Source organism: Diabrotica virgifera, chromosome 8 (assembly GCF_917563875.1).
Source record: "Diabrotica virgifera virgifera chromosome 8, PGI_DIABVI_V3a".
Taxonomy (NCBI): Eukaryota; Metazoa; Arthropoda; class Insecta; order Coleoptera; family Chrysomelidae; genus Diabrotica; species Diabrotica virgifera.
Window position 1 is genome coordinate 114,937,603 of NC_065450.1, and position 24,210 is coordinate 114,961,812.

At 32.6% G+C, this 24,210-nt stretch overlaps 1 protein-coding gene across 2 annotated transcripts in view; it reads left to right on the forward strand.

Annotated features, from left to right (window-relative positions):
- LOC126889889 (uncharacterized) overlaps window positions 1-24,210 on the forward strand; it is a 232,416-nt gene that overhangs the window by 189,740 nt on the left and 18,466 nt on the right. The gene's annotated exons all lie outside the window — the stretch shown is intronic.

Sequence of the window (24,210 nt, forward strand, 5' to 3'; positions counted from 1 at the left end):
TTTAGAAGGGCTTTTTTGGTCTCATTCTATTCATTAGGTATCAGATTTTCATGTTTTTAAAAAATTATATTTATTTTCATTGTATAGGTAGGTACCTTACCCAGAGCCTATTTTACTTCAAAACAGGTCCGAGGCACTACACAATTTTCGGGCCCCTAAATATAATTTAATAATAACTATATACAATAATAACTACAATAACTTTTTTAAATGTATTAATTATTTCATAGAAATATGTAGTTACACCAGAAATTAAAATTTTTATTAAAATAAATAAAAATTTTCTACAATCACTTGATAAAGAAGATTTTGTCACTGCGCGTGTGCCACCTTCATCGCAAATGCCATATTGTGATTCTATTGGTTAAAAATCTGTATCATAATGAAGTTCATTATGATACAGGTAGTGAAATCGTAATTATTGATATATTATAGTATGAGAATAGAAAAAATAGTTTCATTTTATTAAGTGATTGTAGAAAAAATGTTGTATGTATTACAAACAAAAAGTTACATTATTGCTTTCGAGTAATTACCGCGCTCCGCTACACGTCGCGCGGTAACTATTACTCTCAAGCAATAATGTATCACTTTTCGCTCTTAATACATAAATAACTGTTATATTTAAACAATTAAACATTGTTTAATTATAACTCTTATTGTTATCATTCATTTATCATTTCCTCTTTATAAAATCGTTTATTTAAATGTTATAGGGGTATCCAATATATCAATCAAGGGTAAAATGAAAGAATTTTGAAAATTTATTTTGTTATTGTAATAACATTTTTCTTTGTGATCTTTCCGCGCCCCATTAAAATTCGGGCCTGAGGCAGGTGCCTCACGGGGCTAGTGGTAAAATAGGCCCTGACCTTACCTACCTACTTATAAAATATAGTTGATGCAGAATGAAGTACCATTTTTCGCCTTATGAACAATTAGAAATTATCTGCGCTGTTTAACCTTTACAAAAAAAACAAAATACACCATCTGAAAGGTTATGAAAACCATCTTTAAAAAAAGAGAAGTTTGTACGATTCATAGGAGATAATTTTTTTGAATTCACAGTGCAATTGTTTTAGGCGTGTGGCTTTTGTCAAAAAAGTCAATTATAAAAAAAAATGCTTTTCTCAAAAATAATTTGGAATATTTTAAGATGAAAATTATTCTTGTATTTTTTTGAAAAAATGCTTAGGTAGTTATATTTAGTGTAAAATCCAAATATACAATTAGAAATGTCGAAAAAATCCAATCGTAAAATGCTACTGTAAGCGTAAAATGCAAATAAACAAATAAAAATGCCGAAAAAAATGCAAATTTCAGCGTTTTTTGAGGTCATTCTTCGATAGGTTGGACATCTAATTTCAAAACACAAGAAGTATGAGATGAAAGCATAAAGTCAAGTATGTAGTTTCAAAACGCACAAATCTACACTGTGCGTCAGAGAAACCGGCACCACCCACAAAATGGGTAATTTTTGATGTCTCGAATTTCCTAAAGCTGTTGTCCAATTTACTGCTGTGTTTTTTTCTCAAAGTTCACCACACCCTGTGGAATATTCTAGCATTTATAAAATACTGAAATTAAAACTCAACTATAGCCTCAGGTTTTCTTAACATTCTGTTGTTTGATTCATTCGCTTATGTTGGACAATAAAAAAGTTAGGTACTTTAATAACTAGCCATGTTCTTCATTAATACAGGATACAGGGTGTTTCTAAATAAGTGCGACAAACTTGAAGGGGTGCGGCATGAAAAAATAATAACCGTTTGCTTTATAAACATATGTCCGCAAATGCTTAGTTTCCGAGAAACCGGATGTTGAATTTTTTTCTTACAAACTGACGATTTATTTATTGCTCTAAAACCGATCGATATATGCAAATGAAATTTGGTAGGTTTTAAGAGGTAATTATTGCACATTTCTTGACATGCAATTAAGAATTTTATATTCTCCAATGGCGCGCATACGGGTCATATTATCTGTATAGCAACAATATTAATACAGCGATAGTGTTAAAGAATAAGGCCATAACATATTAAAAAAATCACCTAAATCGGACAACAGGTTTAGGAAATTCGAGACATCAAAAATGATCCATTTTGTAGGTGGCCCGTTTTCTCTGACGCGCAGTGTATATTGATTTTATCTTACAGAAGTCAGTTCAAAATATTCATAAAAAAATTGGCATACTTGCGTTTCGGAATATAGACTTGACGAACGTCTGAACTTTAACGTTAGTAACACATTGTTTATCCACAAGCTGAATAGTGTTTAGCTACAAGCTGAATATTGTTTTAGTAATCAACTATTTTCAATGGGAAATAAGCCACAATTTTACCAAAAAAATGATTTTATTAACGTTTCGACGCACAAGTCGGGTGTCGTTGTCAAAATACAATACTCCCACATAACAATGATGTTCGTATCATGTTCTAAGCATATACTACCAACATTCGTCAGAGTATATTCTTTTTAGTATATGCGTAGTACAAGCATAGCATGTACCTTAAAAAACATTCTAAATTTCATGTTCTTTGCACATACTTTAAAGTATATTCTCGTACCGAATATACTGAGTACATTCGTGTACGTAGTAACTCGGAATATTCGTAAAAGTTTATTCTTAGAATGTACCTTTACCGAATATTCTTAGCACATACTTATAAGTACATTCTTAACACATACTTATAAGTAGATACTATTCTCAGAATATACTTTTACCGAATATTCTTAGCACATACTTATAAGTACATACTTAACACATACTTATAAGTAGATACTTTTAAAATATCTTAAAAATAATATATATGTATGTATAGGAAGAATAATGTTAGCCTATAGATTATCAACTTCGTTAAGAATAATTAATGAAATTTAAAAATTTATGTATGTAGGTACTATTAATTAAACTACCGAATTCATTATTTAAAATTGTTTTAATTGTATGGTAAAAATGTTTAAGAATTAATTGTATTAACGAAAAAGGAGAAATTGTCGTTTCGCTTTCATAACTGAAATGCATTTACTATTTTGATTAAGTTTATTGAGTATTCTTATGAAGAATTTTATTTTTACATGGAATTGACATTCAGGTAAGCTGTGTGGCTGAGCCAAAACCCACAACCGGCACAAACAAAGCGGAAACGACCGCTGCATACCTGCATAGGGGTTAGCGGGTAGGGGGTTGGGAACAAAGGAAAAATACAAAATATGAAAATAGTTACTGAATAGGCATTTGGCATTTGTGTCTACACTTAACACTAACAATGTCTATGCTGTGTTGTGAGGAAGACCAAGTATTTCAACCAGGAATAGGAACATGCATAATTAAACGTTTTATTTTGTTTGCGGTCAACTTACAAATAAAAAATTCATTTTGGTACTTCAATATTACTTAAATAGTAAGTATGTATATAGGTACATATAAGCAACATATAAATTTTAGTTATTTACATACATATGTTACATAATATTTATTTAGGTACGATAGGTATATGAATATGAATATATAAATTTATATATTCAGCATTTTTATTTTTATATGCACATAATAACTAAATATATATACCTACTTACCTATATAATATTGATATAACTAACTAAAATTTATATAATATTTTATATTTACTTTTTAAGTAATATTGTAGAATGTACTAACTACATTCTCATATGTAATATGTAAATTTAGTAGAAAGTAGAACCTAGGATGAGATTCGGTGATGCTGAAAACATGCTTCTGAGCAATATAGCACTTCCTTGTAATATTCTTCCCATATACTAAAAAGTACATTCTTCCTATATACTAAAAGATGTGAGGTAGTACATTCTAAGTATATAAATAGAAGGTTTATAGCACCTTCTTAGAATATCCTAAAAAGTATATTCTTGGTATATACTGAGAAGAAGTGCGGTAGTACATTCTAAGTATATACATAGAACGTTTAAGTACTGTAATGTAGTATATACTCAGTATGTGCTCTGCACATTCGCAATGGTAATTACGCATATTCTTAGTATATACTTTTTCTGAAAAGTATGTTCTATGAATCTACTAAGAACATGAAATTGTTATGTGGGAATTGGGCGTCGAAACGTTAATAAAATCATTTTTTGGTAAAATTGTGCCTTATTTCACATTGAAAATAGTTGATTATAAAAATGCCAACATTATTTTAGTAATCCAAAGAATATGATGCTACAACATAGTAAAATGATTACATACCTACCCAAAGTTTAGGTATCACGAGAACCTGCTTAAACGAAAGAATAAATTGATTTCAATTAAAAAAGAATTTTTTTATTTGTTAAGTAATTGTTATAAATAAGCAGATTTCCGTGGTAAACTTTTTGTAAAATTTTTTACTGTATTGTTGTAGCATTATATTATTCTTTCGATTAAAATAAGATTCAACTTGTGAGTAAGAAGTCAATGTATAGTCGGTTCGCTAAACTCAGACACAACTGGCTAGTGATTTTAGTAGGTAATTTTTTTGTTTTTGGCCAATTTTGCCAAAATTGGCAAAATTACTAACTATTTCCCACATAACAATGATGTTCGCATCATATTCTAAGCATATACCTACTACCAACATTCGTCGGAGTATATTCTTTTTAGTATATGCGTAGTGCAAGCATAGCATGTACCTTAAAAAACATTATAAATTTCATGTTCTTTGCATATACTTTAAAGTATATTCTTGTACCGAATATACTGAGTACATTCGTGTACGTAGTATCTCGGAATATTCGTAAAAGTTTATTCTTAGAATATACCTTTATCGAATATTCTTAGCACATACTTATAAGTACATTCTTAACACATACTTATAAGTAGGTACTTTTAAAATATCTTAAAAATAATATGTATGTATAGGAAGTATACCTAATATTAGCCTTATAGATTATCAACTTCGTTATATTTTAGAATAATTAGTAAAATTTATGTATGTAGGTAGTATTGTACGAATTTCATTTCAAAATTGTTTTATGGTAAAAAAGTTTAAACATTAATTGTATTAACGTTTATTTAGTCCGTTCTTTAACGGTAAAATATTGCAAAACCTCTAAATTTGAAAGAACCGCTTGGATTGACATGAAATTTGGCATACACATAGCTAACAAGTCAAAGAAAAAAAGTGATATTATGCCGATATGTGCTTTTGCCCTGAGGGTGGTTTTCACCCCCTCTTGAGGGTGAAAAAATATTCGTCCAAAGAAAGTCAGGAAATGGATAAACTGGTTAATTTTAAGTAACTTTTGTTCTATAGAGTTTTTTCACTAAGTCAATACTTTTCGAGATATTTGGCAGTGAATATGTTCATTTTTCAACAAAATAATCACGCTTTTAGACGGGTTTTCGCAAATAACTCAAATAGTAAGTATTTTGTCGAAAAAACAGTCTCAGCAAAAATATAGCCTGTAAATAATTTTAAAAAATGGTGTATATATCACGTCTCTACACCTAGTAGAAGCAGAGTTATAGCTAATGAAAAATAGGTTCATATTCGTCAAATTCCAAATGAAATAATTTAACGTGAAATAACCAAAAATGAAGCACATTTCGGGGAAAACTCATTAAAACTTATTTAAAGTGTTTAAAAAAAGCTTCATTTTTGTTTTATAAAAACATTTCTAGCATCAAAATTAAACAAGTTACGCTCAAAATAAAGTTAGTCCCTTTTGGTTTTGGTAAAAAGATCGAGAAAATCACCCCCTAATTAGTATCTTAAATGAACTTAATCGTTACGATTTCACAAGTTTCTTGACTCATGTATATATTGTTTATATGATCTGTAAGTTTCATCGGTTCAAAGTCCTTATTATTGAAAGGGCTGTAGTTAAAAGGGGTTGAACGAGTCACTGATCACGAATGTATGCAAATTTAGAAACACCAAATCTTAATCAATTTTTGTCTAACACAAAAACAAAAAAATATATGATATTCAGAAAAGCAAATCTGACTTTTTTGTTTTTCGAGATTTTTGGCATCTCTAACAATTTTTAAGTTATTTTGAAAAAAATCATATTTTTCAAAATTTAAATTTTTAAAAATTTTACTTTGAAACCAAATTTTTTCAAAAATAAGCACTTTGAATCGATGAAACTTACAGATCATATAAACACAACATAAGTAAAATAATTTGTGGAGCGGTAACGATTAATTTAATTTAAGTTGCTAATTAGGGGGTGGTCTTCCCGATTTTTTTTGCACAAACAAAAGGGACCAATTTTATTTTGAGCGTAACTTGCTTAAATTTAATGCTAGAAACTTTTTGTAAAAACAGAAATAAAGCTTTTTTTAAACACTTTAAAAAAGTAATTATAAATTTTCCCCAAAAAGTGCTTAATTTTTTGGATATTTCACGTCGAAATATTCTATTTGAAATTTGGTGAATATGAATCTATTTTTCATTGGCTATAACTCTGGTTCTACGAGATCCAGAGAACTAAAGCGTACACCATTTTTTTTTAATTTTTTATAGGCTATATTTTTGCTAAGAACGTTTTTTTCGACAAAATACTTACTTTTTGAGTTATTTGCGAAAAATCGTCTAAAAATGTGGTTATTTTGTTGAAAAATGAACATATTCACTTGCAAATAACTCGAAAAGTGTTGACTTGGCGAAAAAGCTCTATAGAACAAAAGTTACTTAAAATTAGTCAGTTTACCCATTTCCGGACTTATTTTGGACATATATTTTTTCACCCTCAAGAGGGGGTGAAAGTCACCCCCAGTGCAAAAGCACACATCGGCACAATATCACTTTTTTTCTTTGACATGTAAGCTATACGTATGCCAAATTTCATGTCAATCCAAGCGGTTCTTTAAAATTTAGAGCAAAAACCTTGAAAGAATGGACTAATTATTAAAAATTCGTTTTCATAATTGAAATAACTTTACCATTTCGAGTTTATCATGAGTATTTTTACATCGTTGGAATTTGAATTTAGGTACATTCAATTCAATATGGACCATTCCAGAACCAAAGCATGCCAAAACCCACAACCAAAGGCTTTGGTGTTGCCAACCGTGGAGTAAGCTTTTTCCGTCAACTTACCTTAAAAATTCCCACTTTTATAAAAAAATTCCCTCCTGTTTACAAAATCTGAGAAGATATGTTTAATTATTTTCAAATATTTTGATTTTTTTAAATATTTTACAATTTAGACTGGAACAAAAATTCCCTTTTGAGTTTTCAGAGAAACTTTTCCCTTTATCACCTTTTATGTTGAAAATTCCCGCAAAAAGTAAAATTTCCCTCCGTTTGGCAACACTATAACCACCGGTGCACCGATGTTGTTATTCCACAATACCTTAGAGGGTGGGGTAAAATTTTCCATCCTCTAAGCACAATACACCCATACCTCGCTATACGGCCGCTCTGTATACGGCATTTCGCTATAACGGTCCTGTTCAATTACGGCACGGTTTCGATTTACGGCCTAAAATGTTTCGCTATAACGGCCTTATGTTGTCATTCTCGAGCAAACGCAATCTCGATGCACACTCTTTTCTATTTTCACTGGTTTATGCATAATTTGAAAATAAAATGAGATGAGGACGCATCTAAGGAATATCTCAACATTTTAAAGGGAATTATTGAAAAACGTGGTTATAAACCTGAACAAGTGTTTAACGTAGATGAAACAGGAATTTATTGGAAGCAAATGCCTGATTGCACGTACATTTCAAAAACCTAAAAATCTGCCACTGGTTATAAATAGTCTAAAGAACGATTAACTTTGCTTCTTCTTCTTCTTCTTCACGTGCCATATCAGAATTATCCGACGTTGGCGATGACCATTGCGAAGGCTTCTCGATCTTCTGCAATATGGAATAATTGTCCTGCATTTGATATCTGAGTCCATTCACGAATGTTTTTTAACCAAGAAACTTGTTTTCTTCCTACACATCTACGGCCCTCTATTTTGCCTTTAAATATAAGTTGTAAAATTTTATATCGACTGCCCCTCACTATATGTCCCAGATAAGACATTTTTCGATGTTTAACAGTCTTTAGCAGTTCTCTATCTTTGTTGACCATCCTTAGTATTTATTCATTAGTTTTTCTTGCTGTCCAGGGTATCTTCAGCATCCGTCTATGAATCCACATTTCCAATGCTTCAATTTTGTTCATGATCGATACTTTTAGCGTCCACACTTCTGCACTATACAAAAGTACGGACCAAACATAGCACTTGACCATTCTTTGTCTTAGTTCTAAACTGAGATGATTATTGTAAAGAAATGACTTCATTTTCATAAAAGTAGTTTTAGTCATTGCTATTCTACGTTTTATTTCTATGTCTGGATCTAATTGGTCCGTTATCACAGTTCCCAAATATGTCATTTTGTGAACTTTCTCAACTTGGACTCCGTTTAATTGAAGCTTTGCATCGGGATGTGGGTCACAACTAAACACTAAAAATTTGGTTTTGTTTGAGTTTATTTTAAGGCCCATTTCCTCTCCTAACTCGTGATTACGATCAAGCAAAATTTGGAGACCTTCAATATTATCTGACAGAATTACTGTATCGTCTGCATATCTTATCACATTAAGTAGTTCTCCGTTGATTTTTATTTCATATGGCTGTCTCTCAAGTGCCTTTTTAAATAACTGGTCCGAGTAAACATTAAACAATGTTGGTGACAAAATGCAACCTTGTCTCACTCCTCGTTGTATGGAGATTTGATCGGTGTAGTTATCTCCAATTTTGACCGTAGCAGTTTGATTCCAGTACAAATTTTTAATGACACGAATATCTTTTTCATCTATTCCGATATTTTTCAGTATTTGCATTAATTTTACATGCTGTACTTTATCGAATGCCTTTTCGAAGTCTACGAAACGTGCAAATACATCTTTTCTTTGATCACGGCATTTTTGTAATAGGATGTTAAGCGCAAAAAGTGCCTCCCTGGTACCCATAGCATTTCTAAAACCAAATTGGGTATCTTCGAGATCTTCTTCGCATTTGCGTCTAATTCTGTTGTGAAGTATTCTTAGGAAAATCTTAAGAGTGTGACTCATTAGGCTAATTAATCGATATTCTGAGCATTTTCTCGCATTGTGTTTTTTAGGTATTGCGACAAAGATGGATTTGAGCCAATCTGTGGGAATCACTCCGGTGTTATATTTGAATTAAAAAGTCTTACTACTACTTTTATGTTATCATCCTCTATTAGTTTCAGCAACTCAGTTGGTGTATCATCTGGACCACAAGCTTTTCTAATTTTAGCACTATTTATAGCGTGTTCTACTTCGCATTTCATAATTTCTGGGCCGTCAGTACAGTTTTGGTAGAATTCGGCAATACTATTCCTGTCATCTTCAAACAACTCTTATATATACAGTTGCCATTCTTTTCTTATTTCGTGCTGATTTACAATAATTTTGTTATTATTGTCAACGAGCACAGAGGGAACTCGTTTTTTAAATATGTTACTTATTTCTTTTAGTGTTTTGTGCACATTAAATAAGTCGTGTCTAGATATCACATCCTCCATTTCGTCGCACCTTTCTCTCATCCATTTTTCTTTGGCCAATTTGATCTCCTTTTTTATTCTTCTCTGCAGGTGTCTATATTCTGTTTCATTAGGCAGGCCGCACATCAAAGAAACATGAAACCTAAATTACGTTTCATGGAAATAAACCACTGCTAAACAAATATAACAAATATAACAAATATAACGGGATACCACCTTCATTACTTATTATCTCAAGAGAATCACAATGACGTCATTTAATTATAAAATTTCCGGAGTTATAAACAGTTCCCCAATCGGATCTCCGGGGGGAACGCAGTTAAATGATAAAAGCCTAACCCAATTAAACTTACGAAGTAAAATGAAGATCGGAACATGGAACGTGCAAAGTTTGTATGAAGCTGGGAAGCTGACTAACGTAATCCAAGAAGTAAAGAGATTGAAGATAGATGTCTTGGGGATAGCAGAAACATGGTGGCCAGATGCAGGAAGGTGTGCTGTCGAAGGGGCAGTTATATACTATTCTGGAAACCAGGATAGAAACCACAGAAAGGGAGTAGGTATAATAATCACGAGCAAATTATCTGCATCGGTAATACAGTTCTTCCCACTCTCAGACCGTATGGCCTTACTCAAACTGAAAGCCAGTCCAGTCAATATCAACATAATTCAGGTTTATGCCCCAACATCGGACTCAACAGAAGAAGATATAGAAATGTTCTACGCAGAACTTAAACAACTGCTTAGTAACGTGAAGAGACATGAAGTAAACCTCATAATGGGCGACTTTAATGCCAAGATAGGGAGAGGCAAAGACGACGATTTAATAGGCCCGTACGGCCTGGGAGAGAGAAATGACCGAGGCGAACGACTATATCAATTTTGCCAAGAGGAAGATATGAAAATATCTAATACCTGGTTCAAGCTACCACCTAGACGATTATATACATGGAAAGCCCCAGCGGACCGCCCCGAGAGTATAGTTCGAAACCAGATCGATTACATAATGGTTAACAAAAGATTTGGATCATCAATAACTAGAACTTGTACATACCCTGGCGCCGATGTTCCATCAGACCATGTCCTTCTCTTAGCAGAAATAAAAATAAAAATCACTAATATGAGGAGACCTAAACCAGAACCAACAATAGACTATGCTAAACTTAAAGATGAGAATACCAGAAGAGAATTAAGTATGAAATTAAACAAAGAGCTAACAAAGAATACAAAAGTAGAACTAGAAAGAGAAGTTAATTTGGATAACACATGGAGAGCCATAGAGGAAACAATGACGGATACAGTTAAAAAAGAATTAGGTTATAAACAAAAACTACAAAAGAAAAGTTGGATGACTGACGAAATCCTGGCAATGTTCGAAGAAAGAAGAAAACATAAAAACCAAGGGAACCGAGACAAATATCGAGAACAACAACAACGCATAAGAAGAGAGATAAGAACGGCAAAAAATAAGTGGCTAAAGAAACAGTGTGAGGAAATGGAACAGTTACAAAAACTACATGATGACCACAACCTACATAAGAAACTAAAGGAGGTAGCTGGAATATACAGAAAAAAGAAATTTTCTAACTTAGAAAATGAACAAGGAAAAATGGCACAAGATGATAGAGAGAGGAAACTCATATGGGAAAAATACATCAAAAATCTCTTTGCAGACGAGAGGCCTGAGATAGAAGTCGTTCAGGAACAAGTGATAGATATTAACAACCTATCTGGTCCCGAGATCACAATTGAAGAAACTACTAGAGCAATAAATACCTCGAAAGACGGGAAAGCAGTTGGACCTGATAAAATTCCTGTTGAGTTACTCAGATTGTTAGATGAAGAGGGAATTACGATACTCCAAAGATTTTTCAACCAAATCTATAAAAAAGGAAAATTCCCTGTCCAATGGCTTGTATCTACCTTTATCCCTTTGCCAAAAAAGAACAACGCAACAAAGTGTCAAGAGCACCGACTGATAAGTCTGATGAGCCATTCTTTAAAAATATTCCTCAAAGTTCTTCACTACAGAATCTCCACAAAATGCGATAAGGTTATTGGTTGCTCACAATTTGGATTTCGAAAAGGCCTGGGTACCAGGGAAGCACTAGTTGCAACCCAAGTGCTAGCTCAGAACTGCTACGATCAAAGGAAAGATGTAATGATGTGCTTTATAGATTATGAAAAAGCCTTCGATCGAGTACAACATCATAAACTCGTACATATACTGAAACAACTCGACATAGATCAAAAAGACATTCGTTGCATAGAGGCTCTTTACTGGAATCAAACAGCTGTCGTCAAGGTGGACAATGAAACAACGCAAGCTCAAAAAATTCTCAGAGGGGTAAGACAGGGATGCATTCTCTCCCCACTACTGTTCAATCTATATTCAGAAAGTATCTTCCAGGAAGCTCTTGAGGAATGCGAAAGCGGCATCAAAGTGAATGGTACCTGGGTCAATAATATACGATATGCGGATGATTCGGTCTTAATAGCAGACAATATAGAAGACCTCCAAAACCTTCTTAATAAAATTGGAGAGCATAGCGAGAACATGGGACTTAGCATCAACATAAAAAAGACAAAGTTCCTTATAATCAGCCGTCAATTATGTCAACATCAAAATGCAAGACTAGCATATAACAACCAAGATGTAGAGCGCGTAAGAAAGTTTAAGTACCTGGGAACCTGGCTATGTGAAGACTGGATGTCGGATATGGAAATTAAATGTCGGATAGAAAGAGCCAGAAGTGCATTCATGAAATTCAGAAACGTCTTTACGAACTCTGACTTTGACCTAAACCTAAGATTAAGATTCACAAAATGCTATATATGCTCGGTGCTCCTATATGGCATGGAAGGATGGACTTTAAAAATAAACACAATGAATAAGCTAGAGGCATTTGAGATGTGGATCTATCGACGAATCCTTAAAGTTCCCTGGACCGCAAGAATAACAAATGAAGAAATCCTGAGAAGAATTGGTACAGAACGACAACTGATGTGCACAATTAAACAGAGAAAAACGGCATACCTGGGACACATAATTAGAAATGAAAGATATCAGTTTCTGCAAACCTTAATTGAAGGAAAGATCGAAGGAAGAAGGGGAGTGGGCAGGAAGAAAATGTCATGGCTCCGTAATGTCAAACAATGGACAGGACTAAAAAACATAGGAGACCTAATACATACTGCAAGGGATAGAGAAAAATGGTCAAACGTGATCGCGAACATCCATTAGTGGATTGCATAAGAAGAAGAAGAAGAAACAAATATACGTCCGGCCATTTATGAAACTCTCCGAAAATAAAAATGTGTCATGAGCATGAATCACACTCGTTTCATTGGTAGGCGGACTTTGAGATTTGTTCAGCAGTGTTTTAGGTTCATGAAACATGTTTTTCGTTTCATGTTTCATGTTTTTCGTTTCATTTTTCTTTGGTGTGCGGCTTGGCTTAGATTTGATCAGTCGTCGTTGTTCCATCAATTTCAAGATGTCGTCTGTCATCCATTTATTTTTCTTGATTAAGTATTTTCTATAATCATTGTTTGTGGAGATTTCGTTAACTTGATTTTTAAATTCACTCCAGAGTTCTTCTGGATCTTCTAGTTGTTCTCCGATGTTTTTTATTCTATTGTTAAATTCTTTTTTAATGTTATGTTTTATGCTTATATCGTCAAAGTTAAGTACATTGGTTTTTGGTTTTTGTCGCTGAATTCGTTTTAACCTTAGTTAAATATCTGCTACAAGTGGTTGATGATCAGATCCAATATCTGCCCCAGAAAATGTAGTGACTTTTTTGACGGCATTTCGGAAACGCTCCTTTACAAGTATATAGTCTATTTGATTGTCTTATAGTCTTGAAGACTCAGGGTTACTGCCATCATCAAATGGGACTTTCCAAGTGTATAGTCGTCGCTTGGGTAGTTTATACCAGATGTTTGCAATGATCATATCGTTTTCTTTACAAAATTCATACAATCTCTGTCCTCGATCGTTAGGTTGTCCAAGACCATAAGGACCTACAGTCTGACCTCGTCGACCTTCCCCAATTTTTGCATTGGAGTCGCCTATAATATATAAAATTTTGTGTTTATTAAGTTTCTGCAAGATGTCTTGGATCTGATCATAGAACTTCTCGACTTCATCGTCATATTTTCTATCTGCAGTCGGGGCATAGATTTGAAGTATGTTAGTTTTAAATGGTTGAGTATTTATTTGCATTCAGTGTTAAAATTTCAAACGAATCGGTCGTGTATCGAGTGAGTGAAATTACACAGGTTTTTATAGTCATTAATGGACAATAATAATATGGATAATGATATACCTCCTGAACCACCAGATCGAGGAAAAAATTTAAAATTCAACAACGAAGGCGAGATTATGGAAACAGAATTGGAAACACCCGGATTAGGTAGTATTCAGAAAAATACGCAGGTAACGGAAAATCATGATAATAATAAATATTCAGAGGCTTCGGTAAGTCAAAATAATACTTTTAATCAAAATACAAAAAAGATTTAATTTTACAAATAACAGTCAGTTAGGTGAGGTAAATACCACTCCGAGCATAAATAACAGTCAGGTAATTAAGAACTCAAAGAAAAACTTGTATACTGCAACTGATAATGGACCTTATTATGTTTATATTGAAAATAGTCTAGACAACATTGGGAAATTTCATCGGATCGGACAGCAAAAATTATAAATAATTCGGTTCCGGAGATTTAAAATAATATTAATCAAATAATCGTTATAGGTAGAAATAAAGTTAAGGTAGAACTAAATTCGGGAGCAAGTGCAAATAAATTAATAATGTCAGAAAATCTAGCTATTAAAAATTATAATGCGTATTTACCATATTTTCTTATTCAAAAAAAGGGCGTAATTAAGTTGGTAGATAAAGATTTAGATACAAAAGAATTGAAATCATTAATTAAAAAAAGATACGGATACAATTTTGATGTTATAGACGTCAAAAGAATAAATAGAAAGGTTATAAATTCAGAAGGAAATGCAGATTTTGTTCCTACGTCTACCATAATTGTTACATTTAAAGGGCAAATAATGCCACATCAGGTAGTTATAGAAAAATTAGTGTACGAGGTAGAAACGTATCAACCGAGATTAATTCAATGTTTGAAATGTTTACGGTACGGACACGTTAGTTTACAGTGTAGAGGAACAGACAGGTGTAGGTTTTGTGCTGGAGAACATGAGAGTTTAAAATGTTTAGATAAAGAGTCAGTAAAATGCATATTATGTAACGGGAATCATTCCGCAACAGATATAAGGGCTGAATGTCCAGAAAGAGAAAAACAAAAGAGTATTAAAAATATAATGAACGTAGAAAAAATATCTTATTATGAGGCTAAAACAAAATATCAAAAAAATTTCTCATCGGCAGTAAAAAATAGTCAAACATCGAATCATTATACAATAACAAAACGTAGAAGAACAGAAAGTGTTAATCCGATAACAAACGACACGGCAACGCTTGAACAACGTAAAGAAATAATAAGTAAACCGAAACCACAATCACAAACAGTATATAGTAATTTTCATAATGTTCCACAGTATCATAATATTTCATCTAATTTACAGATAAATAAAAAAATGTGTTTGATAATATTTTGGAATGCTTTACAACTATTCTAAATAATTTAAATCAATCTTTAGAAGCAAATACAGTGTTAGTTTTAAAAAATAGTATAGAGAAAATTCTTACTAGAAATGGCTAATATAAATTTCCTACAATGGAATGGTAGATCAGTTTTATCAAATAAAGGTACTTTAGAGAAATATCTTTTTGACAAGAATATATCTGTATGCTTTTTGTCAGAAACCTGGTTTAAACCAAACATAAATATTAAATTCACAGGGTATAATATTTTTCGAGAAGATAGAGGTGATGGATGTGAAGGAGTGGCTGTACTGCTAAGAGGAGGTATAGGTTTTTCTCCAGCTCCAGCATTTCATAAAATCAATAATGTAATGTGCAAACAGGTAACCATTCACTTAAATTTAGGAAAAAAGATAAATATATACTCTATTTATGTAAAACCAGGGTTATCTATATCTAAAAATGATTGGAAACATTTTTTAATAGTTTAAAAAAACCATTTTTAGTTGGTGGAGACTTTAATAGTCACAATATTGCTTGGGGTTGTAGTACTACGGATCGAGCGGGTAAAAATCTATTACAAGCATGCGATGAGAGTGGTACTGTATATTTAAATACTGGTAAAGAAACGGTATTACCAAGGCCGGGATTTTTTAATAAATCAGCTATAGATATTACCTTTTGTACAACCGATATTGCTCATTTATTTGAATGGGATGTGGACGATACAACACTAGGCTCAGATCATTATGTAATTTGTATGAAAATGAATATAAACGTTAGTGTAAGTAATATATATTGTAAAACTAATTGAAAAAAATGGAATGTTGATAAAGCAGATTGGGAGATTTTTTCCTCCCATATGGAACAATATGCACAAACTCATAAAGGCAGTCACAGATATACAGATTTTATTACTAAACTAAATGAAGAGAAGCGAAAATCGATTAATCCAGAATTTAATAAACATTGGTGGAATCAGGAATGTAGTAGGGCAGTCGAAGAACAAAAGGTAGCATTAAGACGGTACAAGAAAAAAGGAACAATGGAAAATTACATTAATTATAATAAATGTGTAGCCCAAACGAAAAAAATTATACAACAGAATAAAAAGAAAACGTGGAAAGAATTTTGCATGTCTTTAAACAGAAACACAGATATTAAAAATATTTGGGGACAGGTTAAAAAGCTAAAGAATGTGTGCAAACCACCAATAAATTCAACAATAGAAGGGGAATGGACAACAACTTTCTTTAATAAAATTGCACCGCCAGGTCCGAGAAAATATATTGTTCTTCTTCTTCTTCTTAGCCTTCTATCGTCCACGTTTGGACATAGGCCTCTCCCAACTCCTTCCATCGGTCTCTATCCTGAGCAACATATTTCCAATTCGTTCCGGCTACTCTTTTAATATCATCAACCCATCTCATCTGTGGTCTTCCTCTCGGTCGTTTACTTTGGTAAGGTCTCCAATGTTGTATCGTGGCATTCCAACGTTGGTCTTTTTGTCTAACAGTGTGGCCTGCAAAGCTCCATTTAAGTTTGGCAACTTTTGTTGTTATGTCCTCGACTTTTGTTTTTGATCTTACCCAGTCGCTCCTCTTTTTATCTGACAGTCGTATACCTAACATTGCTCTTTCCATAGCTCTTTCTGTTGTAGCTAGTTTATTCATATTTGCCTTGGTTAGGGTCCAGGTTTGACACCCATATGTCATGATAGGAAGGATGCACTGGTTGAACACTTTGGTCCTCAAATATTGAGGTATTTTGCGGTTCTTAAGTATCCAACCAAGTTTTCCAAATCCTGCCCATGCTAGTCTTGCTCTCCTATTAATTTCCGCACTTTGGTTTTCTTTATCAAGTTTCAGGATTTGGCCTAGGTAGATATATTCCTGGACTTTTTCTATCTCACTGCCATTTATAGTTATGCATCTGGGGTCATCTGTGTTTGTCATTATTTTTGTTTTCTTCATGTTCATTTTTAGACCGACGTATTGGGAGCTGCCTGCGAGTTCCTCTATCATAATTTGCAGTTCCTCGAATGAGCTCGCTATAATCACAATGTCGTCAGCGAATCTGAGGTGATTTAGCTTCTTGCCATTAACGTTAATGCCATAGGTTGACCAATTTGTCGTTTTGAAGACGTCTTCTAGTGCTAGGTTGAAAAGCTTTGGCGATATTACGTCTCCTTGTCTCACGCCTCTCTTAATAGGGATGGGATTTGTATTTTCGTCTAGTTGTACTATCATAGTTGCATTTTCATATATATTATGTATTAGATGTCTATATCTCGAATCTATTCTACAATTATTAATAGCTTGTTCTATGGCCCACATCTCGATACTATCAAACGCCTTTTCATAGTCTACGAAGGCAAGAAATACGGGTAGTTGGTATTCATTTGCCTTCTCTATCAATGTTCTCATTGTCAGCAGATGGTCTGATGTACTATATCCTTTGCGGAAGCCAGCCTGTTCCACTGGTTGGTAATTGTCCATTTTGTAGGTCAACCGGTTGTTAATAATTCTCATGAATAGTTTGTATACTTGACTGAGCAACGATATCGGTCTATAATTCTGTAGGTCACATTTGTCCCCTTTTTTGTGTAAAAGTATTACTAGACTTTCGTTCCAGTCTTTAGGGATCTTGCTATTATGGAGACATTTATTAAATAGCTCTGTTAGTATAGGGAAAATAGCTCTGTTAGTATAAAATATATTGTATCCAGTAAATACAGAAAGACACAGTCTAACTAAAAAATTTTCTATGGGCGAATTAGAGTCATCCATTAAAACAACTAAAAATACAGCTCCTGGAATAGATAATATACACTATGTTATGCTAAATAAGTTAGGGATGGCTGCAAAGGAGACGGTCTTGGCAATATACAATGATATATGGATAACTGAAAGTTACCCCTCTAGTTGGAAAGAATTCTTAGTTGTTCCTTTTCTAAAATCAGATCGAAGTCCTGAATCACCAGATTCATATAGAGGTATCTCTTTGGGATCTTGTATTGCTAAAACTTTTGAAAGAATGGTTAAAATCAGATTGGAGAAGTGGCCAGAACTTAATAATAAAATGTCAATGACCCAATTCGGCTTCAGAAAAGGTTATTCTGGTACAGAAAATCTAAGTCATTTAATAACAGATATTAATTTAACCTTCACTAACAATAAATCAGTTATATCTCTCTTTTTTTTTTCTCTGATTCTGGCTTTGGTTTAGAACTAGAACCTTTAGCCACGTAATTGTATAACTTATCACTAAGTCAGGGGAGTAATGTGTAGTGTGTGTGTTGAGTAAGTGTCTTGTTACTTTGCAAAGTCGACGTCATTGTCTTTGCAAAGAGACGCTAATTGTTTCCGAACGTCTGCGGTCCCTCCGGTGAGTACCGATCCCACAAGTACAGAAACTACATCTCTATTTATAGATATTGAAAGTGCATATGATAATGTTAACCTCAACATATTGTATAATAAAATGATTGAAGTTGGATTACCAGAGTCTTTTAACACAAAAATAATCAAGTTGTATAGTAATAGAAAATTATATCTTCAAATTAACAACGAACGCTTAGGACCACAAATAGCTCAAGACGGATTACCACAAGGAGGAATATTAAGTCCAATTTTATACCTAATATATACATATGATTTGGAAAAATCGGTAACAGATACTAAAATATTACAATTTGCAGATGATTTGGCAATTTATAGTGACCAAACAGAAATAAATACAGGTGTTGAAAAGGTAAAACAGAGCTACACTGCAATTAGAAATTGGGCGTTTAAAAATGGTATGTCCCTTTCAAATAAAAAAACACAAGCATGTATATTTACCAAACGTAGGAAAGGCATTCCAAAGGAAGTAGAAGTAATAGATGGTATTAAATTTCCGGTTAAAAAATCAATTAACTATCTTGGGGTGATTTTGGATCAGAAACTCTTATGGAAGGAACATATAGAAAACACAGTTAAGAAAGCAGAAAGGGGAGTGAACGTGTTGAGAACCATTTCACATTCTAAATGGGGAGCAGATCCTAATATTTCCTTACTGTTCATCTACAAAAAATTGAAAATATTGTCAATAAATGTTTAAGACTACATGTGGAGTGCGCAGAGATGCCATTAAGGTTAAGAAGAAATAAACTGTATAGTCAATTCTTAGTAAATTTATCACATAAAGAATCAGAAATAATTAATAAAATTCATTGGCTTTCGATAAATGATTTAATAAAAAGTTATTGGAAAAAAAGAAATCTCCCTGTATTGCTAAATGTTATAGAGAACTGGCAGAATATAAAGAAACTTTACATACAACTCCAATTAATTTAAATTATATTTTTAATATAGTATAATTAAAAAATTTAAAAATAAACTTCCTAAGAGATTATTCCAATTACCCAACACGTATTAGAGATGCGATGTTTAAAGCTGATATTAAAGAACTATCATCGAATGCTTATCAAATCTACACCGATGCTTCCAAAAGTTCTAAAGGAACAGCATGTGCAATATACTATCCTCAAACAAATGAGAGTAAGATGTTTAAATTAAACGCAAATAGTAGCATATACTCAGCTGAACTAATAGGCATATTAGAAGCCCTAAAATACTGTCAACATCTTCCAAGCAAGAAAATTTATATTTTCTCTGACAGTAAAAGTGCTTTGCAAAAAATTAAGCACCTTCAATCTACATCTAAAATAAATTATATCATCTTAGAAATATTACAAAAAGTTGAAGAATGAAATAAAGATTTCAAAACAATACATCTAATATGGGTCAAAAGCCATTGTGGAATACTGGGCAATGAAACAGTTGATGGCTTAGCTAAAAGGGCCATACACGAAGGAAAAGGAACAAAATACAAATGTACAACAAATGAAATAAAAACAGTTGTTACCAACGTTTGGAAATCAAAATGGGAAGAAGATAATAAAAACAATCAAAAAGGCAAACATTACAAAGAAATTCAAGAAACGATTCCCAAAAAAACCATAGTTTATAAAGGGGAATCTTTCCAAAAATGCAATACGAAAAATTTGTCGTTTGAGGTTTAATCACGTACCGGTTCCCAAATTTCTATTTAAAATTCGTTTAAAAACCGATCCATATTGCAATTGTGGAGAAATAGGAGACGCAGAGCATCAAATATTAAATTGCTCTCTAATACAAGCTCAAGTGAAAATCTTTTTGGACAAAATTTATGTCATACATCCAATTAATTTAAAATTCTTATTAAATCAAAGCAATAATCCACAAGTGGTCATTTTATTACGTGAGCATATTAAAAATATTGAACACATTGTCACGCAAAACGTCAAACTGACAGTGCCCATTAAAATCTGCTCTTAATAAAATTAACTATTTAGCGAGTTAATTAGTAGAAAAAAGAACACTTGGTGTGTTTTAAAAACTGATATTGATTGAGTGCGATAAACAGTGCTATAAGCGACCCCCAATGGGGGAAGCTTTTTCCCCAGGGACACCATTAGGTGAAAACTTTTCAGGTGCTAGTGAGAATAGTGAAATGGATATTATTGAATCAAGTTTAATAGAAAATTTGGATGATTCTACTGCGAAAATTACAACTAAAACCAGAGATGTTATTAAAGTGCCGACACAACAAATTCCACCTCCGCAAAAAGTTGTAGAGAAAAAATTGTTCAACGTTGCATCAGATAAGTACAATTTTAATAATGTTTATGTATATATAGAAAAATCAAACAATCAGGATATTGGCCGTTTACATCCACTTACTGTTGCGGACATTTTGCATAAAAAATTGAACATTCCTAATATTATTGAAATAAAAGCCATTGGAAAAAACAGAATTAAAGTTTTGTTAAGGTCAATCGTAGATGCAAATAATTTAGTTAAAAATATAAAATTAAAAGACCAAAACTTAGTAGCATATGTCCCTAACCATTTACTAGAAATAAGAGGCCTAATAAGAGATATTGATACTCAATACGATGAAAAGTATTTGTTAGATAATAGTAAATCTCCCTCCCCCATAATAGCCTTTAAAAGAACTTACAGAAAAGTTGACACCGATGGAAAAACTAACTATGTACCCAAAAGGACAATGATAGTCACCTTCGAAGGAAATATTCTCCCTAGCTACATTTCAATAAATAGTGTATTTTTTCCTGTTGAAACCTACATTGGCAAAGTAACACAGTGTTACAATTGCTTAAGATTTGGACATATTTCCAAGCAGTGTCGCAGTCCACAAGCACATTGCATAAAATGTGGAAAAATCAAAAATGAAGATCATACATGTCAAGATAATGATGTTCAATGCATACATTGTGATAGTAAAGATCATGTTTCCATATCCAAGAAGTGTCCAAAATACGAACATCAAAAGAAGATAAAGAACGTGATGATTGAGCAAAAAATTTCCTTTATCGAGGCAAAAAATTACTGTGAATCGTCCTTCTCGGGATTGTTTATTCAGAATAGATTTTCCACACTAGACAATATCGAAGACAGTTTTCCTCCCCTCCCAACATCTTCAAAAAAATCATCCCCTTCTACTACCACACATAAAAATCAAAACATTTCAAATAATACATCCCAATCCCAACCCTCCTCAAGCCACTATAATATAGCCACTAAAAAACGAAAAATATCACCAAACCAAACACTAAACAATTCACCCATGTTCCCTTTTAATTTTGGGCCCTCCAAACCCCTTCCTGCTAATTTAAAACCCCCAATTTGTCAAAACAAATCAGATCAAAGAGTATTGGAAACACTAATTTCCAATTATATTTTTAATTTGATTACAAATATTCAAACTGTAGATGATATAAAAACTATGAGTCAAGATAGTATTTACCATGGTATAAAAACGATTTTAGAGGATATCACTCATAAATAACATGTTCCCAGAACTTAAATCATTAAAAATTTTGCAATGGAACGGTAGATCCGTTGTTTCGAATAAAAATAGTTTAATTCATTTTTTAATAACTGAAAATATTGATATTGTATTATTAAGTGAAACCTGGTTCAAACCAAATCAAAATTATACATTTAAAGGTTATAATGTAATTCGCCAAGATAGATATGACGGGTATGCAGGTGTTGCAATTTTAATTAAAACAACTATACCATTTCGTGAAATAAATATTAGAAACAATTTTAATGAGGGAATTTTAGTTTGCGGTGCTATCGTTAAATGTAACACAATAGAATTAAGTTTTTTATCTATATATAGACCTCCAAATATTAGTACATCCAAAAACGATTGGATAAATATCTTCTCACAAATCAAATCACCTTTTTTAATTGGCGGAGATATGAATGCTCATCACTCACTATGGGGCTCACTGCGTAATGATCCAGTTGGTAACCAAATTGTTAGCAGTATCGAAGACCTAGATCTTGTAATTTTGAATAATGGAGAACCTACATATCTTCCTAGATATGGTACTCAAAAATCTATGATTGACATTTCACTCTGCACAGCTAATATAGCCAGTAAATTTACTTGGTCAGTTTTATCTGACACCTTAGGCTCGAATCATTTTGCTATATCTATGAATTTTTCAATAACCAACACCTCACAAGAAATAATTTATCCAAAAAGCAAATGGAATATCAAGAAAGCCAATTGGTCCCTGTATACATCCTTAATTGAAAACATGTTTTCCAACTACAATAGCTCTTTCAATACTTATCAAAATTATAGTTTTCTATTAGATTGCATTAATGATGCTGCAATTAGATCTATTCCTCAATACAAAATTTTTAAATCTAAAAATCGATCGCCTCCACCATGGTGGGACCCAGAATGCGATCTGATAATCAATGACAGAAAAGAAGCATTAGCATTGTATAAACGTTCACCAAGCCTTGATAATTATCTAAATTGTCAGAAAGTTACTGCTCATACTAAAAAGCAGTTGAAACAAAAAGCCAAAGCTAGTTGGATTAAATGGTGTTCTAATTTAAGCAAAAATACCTCCTCTAAGGAGATATGGTCACAGGCCAACAAAATGAATCGAAAAGCATCTATTAGTATAAAACTCTTCAATGATAATCTATTAGACGACTTTTTTAATAAAGTATGTCCTCCTTTTGCTCAAAATTCACCTACACGATCTACACAAAGTCATCATTCAAATAATCACTTCCTGTTAAAACCATTTACTGAAACTGAATTAGATTTTGCCCTTAAAAACCGCATAAATACTTCTCCTGGTATCGATCATATAAAATACCCCATGTTAACCAACCTTCCAGATGTTGCTAAAAAACTTCTTTTAAATGTCTTCAATGATATCATCCAAAAAAATATAGTTATCGATTCTTTCAAAGACATCTTAGTTGTTCCTATCCTTAAACCCGGAAAAGACCCAAACATCGTAAGTTCATATAGACCAATATCCTTACTGTCTTGTATTTTTAAAACTTTAGAAAGGCTTATAAAATTTAGATTAGATTGGTGGTTACAAAAAGAGAATTTACTTCCAGTAAACCAGTTTGGTTACAAAAGAGGTTTTGGAACTCTAGACGCTTTAACAACACTTGTTGTAGATGTACAGAATAACTTAACTAAAAATAACTACTTAGCAGCACTATTCTTAGATATTGAAGGAGCATATGACTCAGTTTGTTTATCAACCTTAAAACATAAAATGGTAAATTTTTTTCATATGCCAATTGCTTTCGTTAACACAATAATCGGTTTCTATACAGATAGGGTAATTTACATCAGAGATCATAATAATAAACTAATAGGACCTCGACATAATTATTACGGTATACCACAAGGCTCAGTATTATCACCAATTTTATTTAATCTGTACACCTCTGACATACATAAGATGCAAATAAACAACATCCCATTCAAAATCATACAATATGCAGACGACTTTTGTGTCTATATGGAAAGCAAGAAATATGAAAACGGTATGCAAAACCTAAGTACAGTTTGTAGTTCCCTATTTCCATGGTTCTTAGAGAACGGCTTAAATTTATCAATTAAAAAATCAGCAGTATCTGTCTTTACAAGACACAATCTTCCTATAAACCAAGATGTATTACTTAGTGATCAATCTTTTACATTTAAAAA